This window comes from Cucurbita pepo, chromosome 20 (assembly GCF_057944985.1).
Source record: "Cucurbita pepo subsp. pepo isolate OVF chromosome 20, ASM5794498v1, whole genome shotgun sequence".
NCBI classification, from domain to species: Eukaryota; Viridiplantae; Streptophyta; class Magnoliopsida; order Cucurbitales; family Cucurbitaceae; genus Cucurbita; species Cucurbita pepo.
Genome location: NC_141817.1, coordinates 8,403,505 through 8,419,970, shown reverse-complemented (window position 1 = coordinate 8,419,970; position 16,466 = coordinate 8,403,505). Strand labels below are relative to the sequence as shown.

At 37.0% G+C, this 16,466-nt stretch overlaps 2 non-coding genes across 2 annotated transcripts; both read right to left on the bottom strand.

Moving 5' to 3' along the window:
- Nucleotides 1-4,775: 4,775 nt before the first annotated feature.
- TRNAL-AAG (transfer RNA leucine (anticodon AAG)) lies at nucleotides 4,776-4,855 on the bottom strand. The gene has a single exon. It is a non-coding gene; the product is annotated as a tRNA-Leu (tRNA).
- Nucleotides 4,856-4,921: 66 nt separating this feature from the next.
- Nucleotides 4,922-5,002, bottom strand: TRNAL-AAG (transfer RNA leucine (anticodon AAG)). Its single transcript has one exon. It is a non-coding gene; the product is annotated as a tRNA-Leu (tRNA).
- Nucleotides 5,003-16,466: the final 11,464 nt, after the last annotated feature.

Below are 16,466 nucleotides of genomic sequence, written 5' to 3'. Positions count from 1 at the left end.
GAAAATGTTTTTGTCATTTATCTAAATTTCCAATCTACCCTTTCATAACCCTTAGTTGGTTGGATTGCTTTTCATGTGAATTGCCAAATTTTTAAACTATTAAAAAACTAATCACATTGGTTAAAAGATAATATAATTGTTACAAAATAATCCATCTGTATTCTTTACAAAGGTTTAGGGATCAAAATATTAAACATTGGTTAAAAGATAATATAATTGTTAAATCCATATAAGAACTCTCGAGAAATTTCTCAAAATAAATGTTGGGAGTGGGATTTGGACCCACCCCTTTTGAACCAAACCCTTAATCTTGCACTTTAGACCAAGTCATCTCAACTTTAATACTTGAAAAAAAACTAATCCATTTTTATTCTTTATGATGTGAGATATATGATGATGAAATGACTTCACATTATGATGTTATATATTAAGATGATGTGCATGTATTAAATGTTAAGATGCACCGTGAAGACGAGTTTTTAAAGGCACAACCCGAGTTTTCCTATTTATGATGATGAGTATGGATGTGATTAAAAATCAAAAGAGAAGATTTGAGAGTAAGAATTAATTAAAAATTAGCTCATGCAACTGAATTAAAACAAAAAAGATAATAAAATAAAAACACAAAAAGAAAATAGAATAAGAAAATAGAATAATAACCACAGAGGTATAATGGATAGAGAAACAAAAAGGGATAAAAAAAAAAAGAAAAAAGGAAGATATAAAAACACAGACAAAAGAATATAATGAAATAACACCGAGTAAATAAAGTAATTCTAAAATGTATTATAAAATGATAGTATCTAATAAATTGTATTGTTAGACATATTTATATCCCAAGAAACATTAAATCTAAATTGGTTAAATAGTTAACAAAATTTAGGAATTATAATTACGGAAGAAATTCAGTGAACATGTTTAATAGGGTGAAGCGCCTTGGCATAAGTGAGAATGAATTCGGGGGATGAAAGCAAGCTAATTTAGAGTTAGATAGAACTTCGGCTGAGGTCATCCAAGTAATTGCTTTTACTATCGGCATGGTTATATTTGATGTTGACACATGCTTCGTGAATCTGCACAAGTCATATATATTGATATGTTTGAATGTTTATGGATCAATATGCTTATGATATGATATGATATGTATATGTTATAATATGTGAATTGTATGATAATACTTACGGTACGATGTACTCAATGATATGTTTGAGATAGGATACGAGAAGGATACACTAAACATAATGTAACGATAGGAGTCAGATATGTTCATGAAATGTTAAGGTTATGTTACGTATCTAAGTGCTATGGATATGAGAGATTGATAAAAATGATATGGCTAGGATCGATTGATAAAAGAATACGATTAGGTTATAGGTAGAAAGGGATATGATTATGATAGATTGATAGAACGATAGCGTTAGGATACGTTTTTGTAACGATATGCCTAAGGTACGTTCATATAATGATATGACTGTGATATGTATAAGAACGCTAAGACTATGATAAGTTAGGGAACGATATGACCACGAAGTGTTTATGATATGATATGATTATGATACGATGTGAATGACGGAAATGTGAATTGTATGATAGTACTTACACGATGTATTCAATGATATGTTTGAGATAGGATACGAGAAGGATACAATAATATTTAGTACTAAATTATAATTTACCATATATGTATAATTTATTATAAGGCAAATATCCATAGGTATCTTTCCATTTGTTATTATTTCTATTTATTACTCTTCCATATCCTTGTAATTTATTTGATTATAAATAGATAACTTTCACACCATTTATGTGTGGTGGATTAGGCAAACATTCACATGTTATGAGAGTCCTTAGCAACCCAATCCTTTATTTTCAATGGCTTATGAATCCCCTATCCATCTTCTTCTCCACCACCCCTGCTGGCTTTGACGCCGCAGGGGCAGTCTCCATGGCTACCACATGTAGAGTTGATTGATTACTTATTGGTTCCACTCTATTGACCTCCAAATCACCGTTCGCCATACTTTGTACATACAACCTCATCTTTTCCAACACAATTGATTTTCCCTCCACCAACATTGTCTCTTTGATTTTCTTTGCAATCTTCCCTTCATCCTTCACAGAAATCCTAATCTCAAGACCCTCATTAGTGTTCTCTTCGGAAATATACGAAATCTCGATAAGCCCATCGACCTTCTGCAGAGATTTACCTTTGGAATCTGGGCGCCGCACTGGCCTCTTCGTCAACCAAGTCGCTGCCGCCCTTCTTGCCAAAATTGGCCCCTTCGCCCACTATGGCGACTCTTACGGCTTCAACATTGTCGTTGTGCCTTGCTCTAGCTTTCCCCTTCTACTTCTTGGGTTAGACATATTCTCACCATTGCTAAGGCAACATCGTTGCTAAGCGATGATCCCTCTTCATGGGTTAGATATATTCTCGCCGAAGCCAAGGTAGTATCGCCGCTGAGCGGCGATCCCTCTGCAGATTCGATGGCCAAAAAAGTGTTTCTCCTAAACTGTATGTATAAATTGACATGTTTATGGTACGAGATATGTGATAAATTGACATGTTTATGATATGATATATTATGATGTGATATGTTATGTTTAGATTGTTTTATGTGACCGTTGAGGTAATTGTTGTATGAATCACACTTTATGAAATGTTTTGTTAAAAGCATAGAACGTTATGTTATGTCTCCTAAACTATATGTATAAAACATATTTATTATGAATGACATGATATGATGATACATGACATGAAATATAACCCCGTTAGAATTATGCATGATATGAGAACTGAAAAATGAGAAATGATATGATATGAATGAAAAACGGTAGCGGGATTATATTTAATAATGTTGAAAATTGAAAAATATTGGGATCTCATGCATTATGTGTTCATGCATTGGGGGATACCATTATTCCATCACGAGAGTAGGGACGCGTACACCACTAAGCAGGAGAACTATCATTATGTTTTACATAATGTTGCCGTGACGGTTACTAATTCTAACGGGTGTTCGACATAAAGAGCTACCAGAGCATGCTCGTCCGACAAGGAATGGGGCCCAGCGGTGTGTGAGCTGACTGGTGAGTCCATACTCGCACATATGGGTTGTGTGTAGAGTATATGGTACACATCCAAGTTGCCCGTTAGGATAGTGTCGGAGGAAAATAGACTGATATGATAGGACCTGTCATTGCATTTAACCCCAATAGTGGGCTCACTTACTGAGTATTTCTTTAAATACTCAAGTCACGTGCTACTTCTATTTCAAGTTAAGGCAAGGCATTCCTGTACGGCTGGCGACGACGTTGCAACTCGAGACCATGACACATGCACAGGGTAGTCACATTTATTTTCTTAGACTTAGACTAGGATAAGATGTTTTAAATGTAAACGTTTATTTATTTTATTTAGTGATAAGATAAGGAATCAATATAAGGTGAATAAGATTCGGATTACCATGTCGATCGAATATCTCAAGGCAAGAACATTGTTTGAGATTCGAATCACTCCATAAGCAAAATCGATCATGTCTAGCTTGAATGATTCTTGTTGATCAAATATCTCAACGCAAGAACACTTGCTTGAGATTCGAATCACTCCACAAGCAAGATTGATCATGTCGAACTTGAATGATTCTACATGCAACCTAAACTACATAGAATTGCAAAGAAACTTAGCCATTAGAAAAGTACAAATGCTTCTTTTACTATATTTTCAAAGTCTACATACAAATACAACACATGGCTTTACATAGACTCAAAATGAAACTATTAAAGGCATTCCAAGACCGGTAACTTTCATACTTAATGGCTATAATTAACCATTATATAATCAACCTACATGGTTTTATATAGTCTCAAAATTAAACTATTAAAGGCATTCCAAGAGTGGTAACATTCATACTTAATGACCATAATTAACCATTCTGTAATTGTAACATAAAGTAACTAAAAAGTCTTAAAATACATTAATGAAATACAATAATTCTAAATTGTAATCCACCTAAAATTTATAACATGAAACTTCATTCTTCTTCAATGCGGCATGAATTAAATATCTTTTGATAATTTCAACAATATTTTCTTCACATCTTCAGTGAAGTATATTGTATGATTGATGTCTCTTGGTTCATATCATTTAGTCTTTTGTTGCGTCGTTTTAAATGTGTTTTCAAAATACATGTGTCCATGACTATATTTTAAGATGAAGATGACGTTTTATGAAAGTTTAAATTAAGTATTTTTGCATTTAATGTTCATGATATGTATACTGTGATTACCAAATTTCATGTGTAACCTTAAGATGTCATATCTCATAAATAATGGAGTCTATTTAGTAGGTTAATCTAAAATTCTTAATTGGATTATTTCGAAGCAATTCCTACATAAAAGTGGCAGATGGGATTGCAAGAAGAAGTTAGGAATCAATTTATAGGCTCTAGGAAATCATTGGAAATCATTTTTGGTGGAGGCTCCTAATTTTATAGTCAAATTCATCGAGTTAGGGTCAACTTTCAAGTCATTTTTCCACCTTGTTGGGCAACTCGATACAAACCAATTTCTTCATCAAAGTTGTGAGCAATCTTGTTTAGAAATCTTAATTCATCCATATTCTTTATAAAAGTTTAGGGATCAAAAAATTAAACATTCTCAAAATAAATATTGGGAGTGGGATTTGAACCCACACCCTTTTTGACCAGAACCTTAATCTAGAAAAAATTAATCGATATGTATTCTTTATAAAGTTTTAGGGTATAAAAAATAATTGTTGAGAGTGGGATTTGAACCCACGCCCTTCGGACCAGAACCTTAATCTGGCGCCTTAGACCAACTCGGTCATCTAAACTTTGATGCTTGGAAAAAAATTAATCAATATGTATTCTTTATAAAGGTTTAGGGTATAAAAACTAATTGTTGAGAGTGGGATTTGAACCCACGCCCTTTCGGACCAGAACCTTAATCTGGCGCCTTAGACCAACTCGGCCATCTCAACTTTGAGAGCTTAAAAAAAAATTAATCGATATGTATTCTTTATAAAGGCTTAGGGTATAAAAGATAATTGTTGAGAATGGGATTTGAACCCACGCCCTTTCGGACCAAAACCTTAATCTGGCTCCTTAGACCAACTCAACCATCCCAACTTTGATGCTTGGAAAAAAATTAATCCATTTGTATTCTTTATAAAGGTTTAGGGATCAAAAGATAACATAATTATTAAATATTATTAGGATTTGAACTCGAGTCCTTTCGAACCAAAACCTTAATCTAGCATCTTAGACTAACTCCAACATTAATGTTCACATATTTCTTACAAAGGTATAGGAATGAAAATAGATTAGGGATGGGCTAAAACATTAAAAGAAACAAAATACCTTAGACCAATTTGGAATATCTCAACTCTAATATATGAAATGTCCATGTACTTAATGTAACAACCAAAGAATCTACCTAGGCCTATATAGAATTGTCACAAAGCCATCCAATTGTTGAGGTTGTCTGAGGGTACGAGAATGAAATATGGAAAAGACCTCGAAATTTAGATGAAGATTTGTGGAGCTTCTATACAAGTCAAAGCTGGTGATCTTAGAGCTGTTAAAGAAGACGATGAGAGCTTCCTTTTCATGCCATAAATTTGAAGAGAGCCTACAAGTGTTATGGCCTTATACCATGAATTCACGATGCATGTTGAATTTGAAGGTTATAGGAGCATGTTTAGAACACAAACCAATGATACGAGTAAAATAACAAAAAATGCCTTTACTATACCTTCTAATCTACCATGCCTACAAGTCTCTCGATGTGTTTCCAGCTGATCTCAAATTAAAGAGCCTCTTCTAATCTACCATGAACTATTGAAAATCACTTCTTGGTTCGTCAAGTTTTCGTCAACTCTTCACGTCTTTTCAGCTAGAATCTCTCCTACTTCCTTCGTAGCAGGAGATCATACTGCCTTCTTGTGCCTAGTGTTTTCCTGGTCAGGATTGTAACGTTTCAAGTTACTTGCATGGACAACAGGGCTAGTCTGCATCCATTAGAGAAATTGAATCATGTATGATGCATTCCCGACATTCTTAATGACTTCGGCTGGTCCATAGTATTGTTGCACCACTCGTTGGTTTTTATTGCTTTTATTGCCTAGTGTTTTCCTGGTCAGGATTGTAACGTTTCAACGTGTTGTTTAGCTATTTGTACCGTTCAGAACAATAAGTGTAGAACTCCCTCATGTGAAGTTAGTGAATGCTATTATATTGGTTGGACTATTTTTCATTTGACACTAACCCTATTTTTATGTTAATTAGGTCCTACAAATGAATTTTTATGTTAATTAGGATTTACAAGCATAAAAGCAAGCTAAAAAATGCATGTTACATCCTGATAAGTTGCTGCATGGACTTTAGGCAACTAATATTGGTGGGGATTGTTAGGATGTGCTAGCATGGGAGCCTTTCTTACCTTAGGTGGTTAGAATATACATGTTAGGACTACAAAAGAGTAATTTTGGATGTGAAGGCATTGTATGTATGATAGAAAATTATCGATATGCCCCTAGGATAAGATTTTGGGATGCATGTTGTTTTTTTTATATTTTTCGGTAGAGATAGAAATAAAATACGCAAGAAATTATCAAAATTTTTCTAGTGTGCCAAAAAGGAGGATGCACTATACTCATATGTGCTTCCCGCTATTGATGGATGTTAGCTTGTTTGTTTGCAAATAGTTTCTACTTTTAGTGCTTTAGGTGATTGATAGGATATTTCACTAATAAACTTGTACGAATATTTTGATTATGTATATCATGCAATAGGTGTTTAAGGGGATAATCTTCCTAGTAAAGCATGTACAAGAGAACCAAGTTAAGACTAGGGCAAAAAAGCTAGAGCGATTTCGAGCAAACTCAGGTTAGTACATTTTCAGTAGACTGAGCACTTCAGGATCATAAGCAGCAATCAAAGATTTAGACCTGCGTGAACCCAGAGTATAGATTAGCCGATGAGATAGTCCTAAACGTCTTAGAAACAATAGTTGAGAATCACACTACATAGACATCCTAAGAACCTAGAAAATCTTCATGGCATCCAAGAAAAAATTTATGGACTTATGAGATCACTTGTAACATGAATGGATCTAACACCATGTTCATCACTATCGTATTTCGAGCATTCCAAAGGAGATGAAGACAATGAAGATTTTATTCATGATGGTCCACTAAATTAACCAATGTGAGATTCACTCCCATTTGAGCCCCCGAACAAAGTACACCCCTTTGTTCGACAGGAACACTCTGATACCATGTTAGAATCACGGATCTCCACAATGGTATGATATTGTCACTTTGAGCATAAGCTCTCATAGCTTTATTTTGGGCTTCCCAAAAGGCCTCATACCAACGGAGAATGTATTCCTCACTTATAAACCCATGATCATCCACTAAATTAACCAACGTGGGACTCACTCCCAATAATCCTCAACATTTTCTAGCCAATCCCCATTCTCATCCCCAATATCATCAATTTGGTTATATTTGCGATTTTTTGTTGAAGTATATTGAACCTTGCTCATACCTTCCTCCATTATGGGTTTTTACCCCATATTCTATGGAAAATTGTTGGGAGAGAAGTCTCACATTGGCTGATTAAAAGGATATCATGAGTTTATAAACAAGGAATACATTCCATTGGCATGGGGCCTTTTGGGGAAATCAAAGCCGAACAATATCATATCATCGTGATGTTCATGATTCCTAACATCATATCAAACTCATGCCCTTAACTTATTTATGTTAATAGAATCCTCAATGTCGAACAAAGAAGTTGTGAGCCTCAAAGGTGTAGTCAAAAGTGACTCAAGTGTCGAACAAAGGGTGTACTTTGTTCGAGGGTTCCAGAGAAGGAGTCGAGTCTCGATTAAGAGAAGGTTATTCGAGGGATTCATAGTTAGGGGAGGCTCTATAGTGTACTTTGTTTGAGGATAGAAGTGTTCGGAGAAGATCCCACATTGGCTAATTAAGGGAATGATCATAGGTTTATAATTAATGAATACATCTCCATTGGTATGAGACCATTTAGGGAAACTAAAAGCAAAGTCATGAGAGTTTATACTCAAAGTGGACAATGTCATACCATTCAAGAAAAACGACATGAGTATTCTATTCCGTAATGTAAATAGATTATGATAGGAAATGGTTTAATACTCTATTTCGTAATGTAAATAGATTATGAAATGATTGCAACGACTCAGTGCCCAGTTTTGTCATCCAATACATCTTTGAATGTTTCATTATTCTCCTCTTTTCTTTTTCTTTTTTTTTCTTCTTCTTCTTCTTCTTGATATGACTTATATATCTTAATTTGGGTGAGGAAATTTTAGAGATTGGAGAATGAAAGGAGGAGAATAAGAGGGCGTTAATGCTTTAACGACACACGAACACCAAATCTTTTATTTGTAGCTTAGTTTAAGAGAATTTTTTGTGTCCCCTGGAAAACAAAGTCGGCCGCTTCATGTCGCATACCCATTGCGCGGGCTTGGAAAACTATAAAGTTGGTCTTGTGTTGTTTTTAGATGTGTTCTTGTGTATTTTATCTCTCTTTCTATTGTGTACATGCACCTACACATACCTTCTACCTGAACTTTACCATTAGGATTATAATCGAGAATGAGTTGTGGTGACCTTTGAGGAGTTAAATATGATGACGGAGAATTAAGGAAAAAAATTTGTTCTGTATCGATTAGATTTTCAAAGTCGAAAGATGAACTCTAATATAAAAGAAGGTCCCTTAGCTTACTTAGTCATTAAAATTGCTCAGTTTCATCCTATTTTGACAACTAAGAATTAGAGAATTCATACTCTGATGGCCTATAACTTGACACATTTGATTTAGGTCTGGTAAGTTTAGATCATTTACTACCATTTTTTACTCTTCAAGATACGTTTTTTTGACACTTTTAAAGACGTTTAAAGTTAGTATGGCTACTGACTTGCCAATTTAATTACTTATAGATAAGTTTTTAGATTATTTTATGCAAATGAGGTGAGCCAATTACCATAATAGAATTCTAAATTATAATGGTATGACTCCTTAGGTGAAATTTGAGTTCAATGATCAACTTTTTAAGCTAGCATCAAGGATGCGTAATGACCTTGTCTTAAACCAACCAAGTAAGCAGTTCTATTATTTGACGCCCATGAGTTTGGTTTAATGACTTGTATGTTTCCTCGCGAATGAAATGATTCAAAAAAATGTACATGTATTTACTGAATAATAGATTGAATCATGGGATTCTTTGAGATTTAATTTAATTAATCTATTAGAAATTTTAATATCTTCTTTTGATTGAAAACTAAACTCTTTATAGATTCTAGAGTGAATAATAGAATCATTTTTTTTTATAGTTTTCTAAAAAATAATAGATAATATAATCTCGTTTTGTTATTTTTTCTTTTTATTATAAAGTTATAATAAACCTTTATTTTGTTTTGCCTTTTCTTTTTTTATCTAGTCTTATATTTGATCGACCCAAATTTATAAATCTAATAAAATTGAAATGTTCGCGGGCGAATATTTCCTCTTTTTATATGCGGAACAAAAGACGGGGGGACTCAACCGTCTTCCGAAAAGGGATGCCGCTATGTTGAAGATACAATTATCTCACTTGCAAACATATCTGGGCGGGATTAAATATATGATGGGGTTACCCGATATTGTAATAATCGTTGATCAACGAGAAGAATATCGGGCTCTTCAAGAATGTATCACGTTGGGAATTCTAACTATTTGTTTAATTGATACAAATTTTGACCCGGATCTCGCAGATATTTCGATTCCAGCGAATGATGATGTTATAGCTTCAATCCGATTAATTCTTAACAAATTAGTATTTGCAATTTCTGAGGGTCGTTCTAGCTCTATACGAAATTCTTGATTAATAATATGATAAATCAATTTTTGGGGGAACTCCATAGATTTAGGGAATTGGTTTCGTGCTACTTTACTTTTTTAGATAAGGGCAAGGCACCCATGTGACATCGACGGCGGCATCGTACACCCCGGGACCGTGGCACATGCATAGGGTAGTTGTTTTTTTTCTATTTCATAGTCTAGGTTGAATTCGGTTTGCATCATTCGTATAGGTTAGTTTAGATTGACTTGTATTTCATAATAAACCATAGGGTAGTAAAAGACATTCATTCCCGTTTTGTTCCTTTTCCTTTATTTCAATAATGTTCTTTTCCCTTCTTTTCCTTGTAATCATCTTCTCTTTCACGAGGTAATAAAAAGCGAGTGTAAGTCGCATTTATGAACAGGGCCCATTTAATGTATATTCCGCATTTCTAGAACCATGCCGCACAGAGGATGTAGAAGAGGTAGGAGAGGGAGAGGACGACCTCCCATTTGGAGAGGGGGAAGAGGAGAAGCCGATAGAAGCTCTTTTCAAGAGGGGTCGACTACCGGACCATATGCGTTTGTACCACTTCCTGAATATGCACCTCCCCCACAAACTGTACCACCACCTGAAAACTGCATCAATCCTGGTGAGGGGATTACTACGTGGGAAACCTTTAAGGAAGCCTTTCTGAAATATTATTATCCAAAGAAAACCTGTATAAAGAAACAATAAGAGTTTAACCATTTAACCAAAGGTGATTGCACGGTGGATCAATATGATCAGGAATTCATGAGATTAAGAAGATTTGCACCGTCATTAGCTTATATTGAAGAGAAATAAGACAAAAAAAATTGTGTTGGGAATGAACCCGAAGACCCGCCGCATGTTGGAGACTTTTAACCGCAAAACCTATGAAGAGGCCCTAAGGACGGCCAAGGCCCTAGAGGAACCCCCGGAGGAGAAAAAAACGGAGCCAACGGTTGTCACAGGGAGGAAACGCCCTGTCGAGGTTGAAACCACAGAATTTCAACCACCGCTCTAGAGACCTCGATATCAGAGTAGGCCACCTGCTCCACCCCCAATAGCCCGATACCTAACACTGGAGAAGCTCCTGTGCCGTAACTGTGGAAAACAACATGTTGGGAGATGTTTGGCGGGCTCAGATATGTGTTATATCTGTGGTCATGCAGGTCATGTGGCTAGAACTTGCCCTACAAGGAGCTCGGGAAATCCATGGGAACCCCTTAGAGGACCGGTCATTCGAGAGCTCACCATACAAACCCGCCCACAGACCAGGGCATATGCAACGACCAGTAAAGAGGTGGGAACGTTTGGCACCGTGGTACGCTTTCTATCCTAGAACACTTTGTGTTGACATTGTTTGATTCTGGTTCTACCCATTCGTTTGTTTCCTTACCATTTGTTAAACAAGCAGGGTTCGTAGTAGAACCCTTAATGCATGTATTGTCGGTCGGTACCCCAGCAGGGGTAGACTTAGTTACCAAAAATAGAGTAAAAGACAGACATGTGGTAATAGCTGGACAAACCATCCACCGTAGACTTAAAAGTAGTGGATATGACGAATTTTGACGTCATACTAGGAATGGACTGGCTAGCCGATGATGAAAGCGAGACGCCTGGTACAACAAGGGGGGTGGGCGTTTCTAGCTTGTGCAGTAAACAAAAAAGGAAAGGAAAAACCAATAGATACAATATCCATAGTAAACAAATTTATGGATGTCTTCCCGGAGTACCTCCCGGGAATCCCTCCATCGCGAGAGGTAGACTTCGGAATAGAACTTGAACCAGGAACGGACCCATCTCTAAGGCCCCGTACTGCATGGCACCAGCAGAACTAAAACAACTTAAATCACAATTGCAATTCCTATTAGATAAAGGCTTCATTCGACCTAGCGTGTCCCCTTGGGGTGCGCCAGTGTTGTTTGTCAAAAAGAAAGACGGCTCAATGTGTTTATGCATTGATTATAGGGAATTAAACAAGAGGACGGTAAAGAACAAATACCCGTTACCCTATATCGAGGACCTATTTGACCAACTGCGAGGGGCGACAGTGTTTTCTAAAATAGATTTTCGATCAAGATATCATCAAATTAAGATTAAAAATGAAGACATACCGAAAATAGCCTTTCGAACCAGATATGGTCACTACGAGTTTGTGGTGATGTCTTTTGGTCTCACCAATGCCCCAACGGTATTTATGGAATTAATGAACCGAGTATTTAAGGAGTGCTTAGACTCATTTGTGATCGTGTTCATAGACGACATCTTGATATACTCGAAAACGAACCTAGAACACCAAGAGCACCTTCGCAAAGCCTTAACTATCCTAAGGGAGAACAAGTTGTATGCCAAATTCTCCAAGTGCGAATTTTGGCTACGACAGGTTTCTTTTCTGGGGCACGTAGTGTCTAAAGACGGAGTTTTCGTAGACCCCAATAAGATAGAAGTTGTCACAAAGTGGAAACGCCCAATAACGGTCACCGAGATACGAAGTTTCTTGGGATTGATGGGTTACTATCGAAGGTTTGTCCTGGACTTCGCTAGAATAGGCACGCCTCTCACCCATTTTACAAAAAAAGGTGTACCTTTCGTTTGGGATGCTACTTGTGAGGCTAGCTTTCAAGAGATAAAACAAAGACTAGTATCCGCCCTAGTGCTCACAGTTCCAGAGAGTTCTGTGGGATACGTAATTTACAGTGATGCATCCAAAAAGGGGTTAGGTTGTGTACTGATGCAACATGGCAAGGTTGTTGTGTATTCGTCACGCCAACTAAAGTATTACGAGAAAAACTATCCTACACATGATTTGGAGCTGACAGCGGTGGTGTTCGCGTTAAAAATTTGTCGACACTACCTGTATGGCAACAAGACCCAAATCTATACAGACCATAAAAGCCTAAAATACTTGTTCACACAAAAAGAATTGAACATGAGGCAACGTAGATGGTAAGAGCTGGTAAAAGATTACGACATAGATATCCAGTACCACCCTGGAAAAGCAAACGTAGTTGCTGATGCACTGAGTCGAAAAGCAGTCCACTCGTCGGCCCTCATCACAAGGGAGCCACGAGTGCGAACTGATTTCAAACGAGCTGACATAATGGTAGTAACCGAAGAAGTGGTAGCCCAAATAGCCCGACTGACAGTGCGTCCCACGCTCAGACAAAGGATCATAGACTTACAACGTGGGGATCCAAGCCTAAGCAAAATCCTAGACCAATTGAAAGTAGGCCCAGTGGAGGAATTTTCTAAGTCAACAAATGACGGATTATTATATCAAGGACGTTTATGTGTGCCACCCATGAGCGAAATAAAGAATGAAATCCTAACTGAGGCACACAACTCACCCTTCTCGATACATCCAGGTGGAACAAAGATGTATCAAGACTTGAAACAACACTTTTGGTGGCCAAGTATGAAAAGAGATATCGCGGAGTACGTGAGTAAGTGTCTGGTGTGCCAACAAGTAAAAGCCCCTAGGCAGAAAAACGCCGGGCTACTACAACCTCTAAGTATACTGGAATGGAAATGGGAAAACATTGCCATGGATTTCATAGTATGCCTACCCAAAACATTAAAGGGCTATACGGTAATCTGGGTGGTTGTCGATCGTCTGACAAAGTTGGCTCACTTCCTACTGGGTAAGGCAACATATACAGTAGACAATTGGACCCAACTATATGTGAAAGAAATTGTGAGGTTGCATGGAGTACCGATGTCAATTGTGTCGGATCGAGACCCGCGTTTTACGTCAGCCTTTTGGCGCGAACTCCAAAAAGCGATGGGTACCCGCCTTGCCTTTAGCACCGCCTATTGTTTTTTGACAATCAGCAATGATAATCGGCAAGTGAAATCCTTTTCGGTGAGAGGAAATAGTTTGACGGGAAGTTGTTGGAAGAAAATAAAAATGCGAAAAAGAACAGAGAGAGAGAATTGCTTGCTTAAAATGATGCGATGATTTATTTATGAACAGATTCGTCTATTTAAACATTTAACTTATCCTAAAAATGGCACTAGAGTGGCCAACTAAATCTGTGACACTTCCTGCAAAATGGCCATCTAAAAAGTTGGTAATCGATTCGACGTGTTTGTCAAATTGTGAAAGAAAGATATTCAATCAACTAATACAAAACCTCAGTTTTATCTAAAAATCTCCTCCTAATACCTGTTGTATATCTACCTTATAAATGTCCTCCAGCCACTCGACGTGTTTGTCAAATTGTGAAAGAAAGATATTCAATCAACTAATACAAAACCTCAGTTTTATCTAAAAATCTCCTCCTAAAACCTGTTGTATATCTACCTTTTGTCAAATTGTGAAAGAAAGATATTCAATCAACTAATACAAAACCTGAGTTTTATCTAAAAATCTCCTCCTAAAACCTGTTGTAGATATTCAATCAACTAATACAAAACCTCAGTTTTATCTAAAAATCTCCTCCTAAAACCTGTTGTATATCTACCTTATAAATGTCCTCCAGCCACTCGACGTGTTTGTCAAATTGTGAAAGAAAGATATTTAATCAACTAATACAACCTCAGTTTTATCTAAAAATCTCCTCCTAAAACCTGTTGTATATCTACCTTATAAATGTCCTCCAGCCACTCGACGTGTTTGTCAAATTGTGAAAGAAAGATATTCAATCAACTAATACAAAACCTCAGTTTTATCTAAAAATCTCCTCCTAAAACCTGTTGTATATCTACCTTCTCCTCCTAAAACCTGTTGTATATCTACCTTATAAATGTCCTCCAGCCCACCTCTTCGGCCACGTCTTCGAAGATTCTTATTTAACTTTGGCCTATTTAACTTATCCTGCAAAATATCAACGCCTGCAAAAGCGTTTTTTAGTATTCCAGACACATCAAGCAATGTGTGTAATTTTGACTCGATGTGTGTAATTTTGAGCTTTGCATCTTCCTCTAATCGAACCTAAGACCTATGCGTTGTTAGGTCAACACTCTAACCATTTGAGTTATTCAACTTGACTGTTGATAAGATTGGCTCCTCCGCAATAATATACCACCGATGACTTCAACCTGGCTCTGATACCACTTGTTGTTTTTCGACAATCAGCAAGTGAAATCCTTTTCGGTGAGAGGAAATCGTTTGACGGGAAATTGTTGGAAGAAAATAAAAATGTAAAAAATAACAGAGAGAGAGAGAGAGAATTGCTGAAGACTTTTGCTTAAAAGGAGGTGATGATTTATTTTTTAATAGATTCGCCTGTTTAAATATTTAACTTATCATGACACGTGAGTGGCCAACTAAATGTCTGCCAGTTCCTACAAAATGGTCATCTAAAAAGATGGTAATCCATTCGACGTGTTTGTCAAATATTCAAAGAAAGATATTCAATCAACTAATACAAACGTGTAAAGCTAAATAAGGAAACCCCAGGTTTTATCTAACACCGCCTTACACCCACAAACGGATGACCAAACGGAACGATTAAACCAAATCCTAGAAGACATGCTTCGGGCATGCGTTATGGATTTCACAGGTACTTAATGGAATTCTCTTACAACAACAACTTCCAAGCAACCATCGGGATGGCACCCTTTGAAGCGTTGTATGGAAAATGACGTAGATCCTCATTATGCTGGGACGAAGTAGGAGAACGAGAACTTGTAGGTCCCGAGCTGGTCTGCATCACCAACGAGACGGTACAAAAAATTAGAGTAAGGATGCGCACCGCACAGAGTAGGCAAAAGAGCTACGCCGACGTTAGGCGTAGGAATTTAGAGTTCGAAGAAGGGGACCCAATGTTCCTAAAAGTAGCTCCTATGAAAGGAATTCTAAGATTCAGACGAAAGGGGAAGCTAAGCCCCCGGTTTATTGGACCGTTCAAAATTTTAGAAAGAGTGGGTTCGGTAGCTTACAAACTAGCTTTACCACCTTCACTTTCAAGTGTACACGATGTATTTCATGTGTCCATGTTAAGGAAATATATTGCAGACCCTACGCACGTAATAGACTACAAACCTCTCGAAATCGAGGAAGATTTAAGTTATAAGGAGAAACCGATTATAATCCTAGCCCGAGAAGTGAAAGTCTTATGTAATAGAAATATAGGTTTCGTTAAGGTATTGTGGCGTAACCACCAAATCGAGGAAGCTACGTGGGAACGAGAGGAGGAAATAAAGGAAAACTATCTCGAGTTGATCCACGAGTTCGAAACTTTCGAGGATGAAAGTTCTTTTTAGGGGTAGGTAATGTAATGGATTGGATTAAAAAAAAAAAAAGAAAAAAGGTCGTCGGCAGAATCGAAAACGCTCGCACACGACCCACAAAGTGCAGCCGAAGGCTGGGATGCCACAGAACTCGACCTCGACCTTCAGCCATCCCAAAACGACCTGCAAAATAGAGAAAAACGAAGAGGAATAGAAAAATCTGACGAAACTCCGGCGAGGCCAAACCATACGAAATCGACATCAAAACATCCATTTTACAGAACAAAAGTAATCTCAGAACCTTTTACACACATCAGGGGTAGATTTAGACGAATCCTATACGTCGAACACTGTCAACAAGGGAGACGGAACGTCGG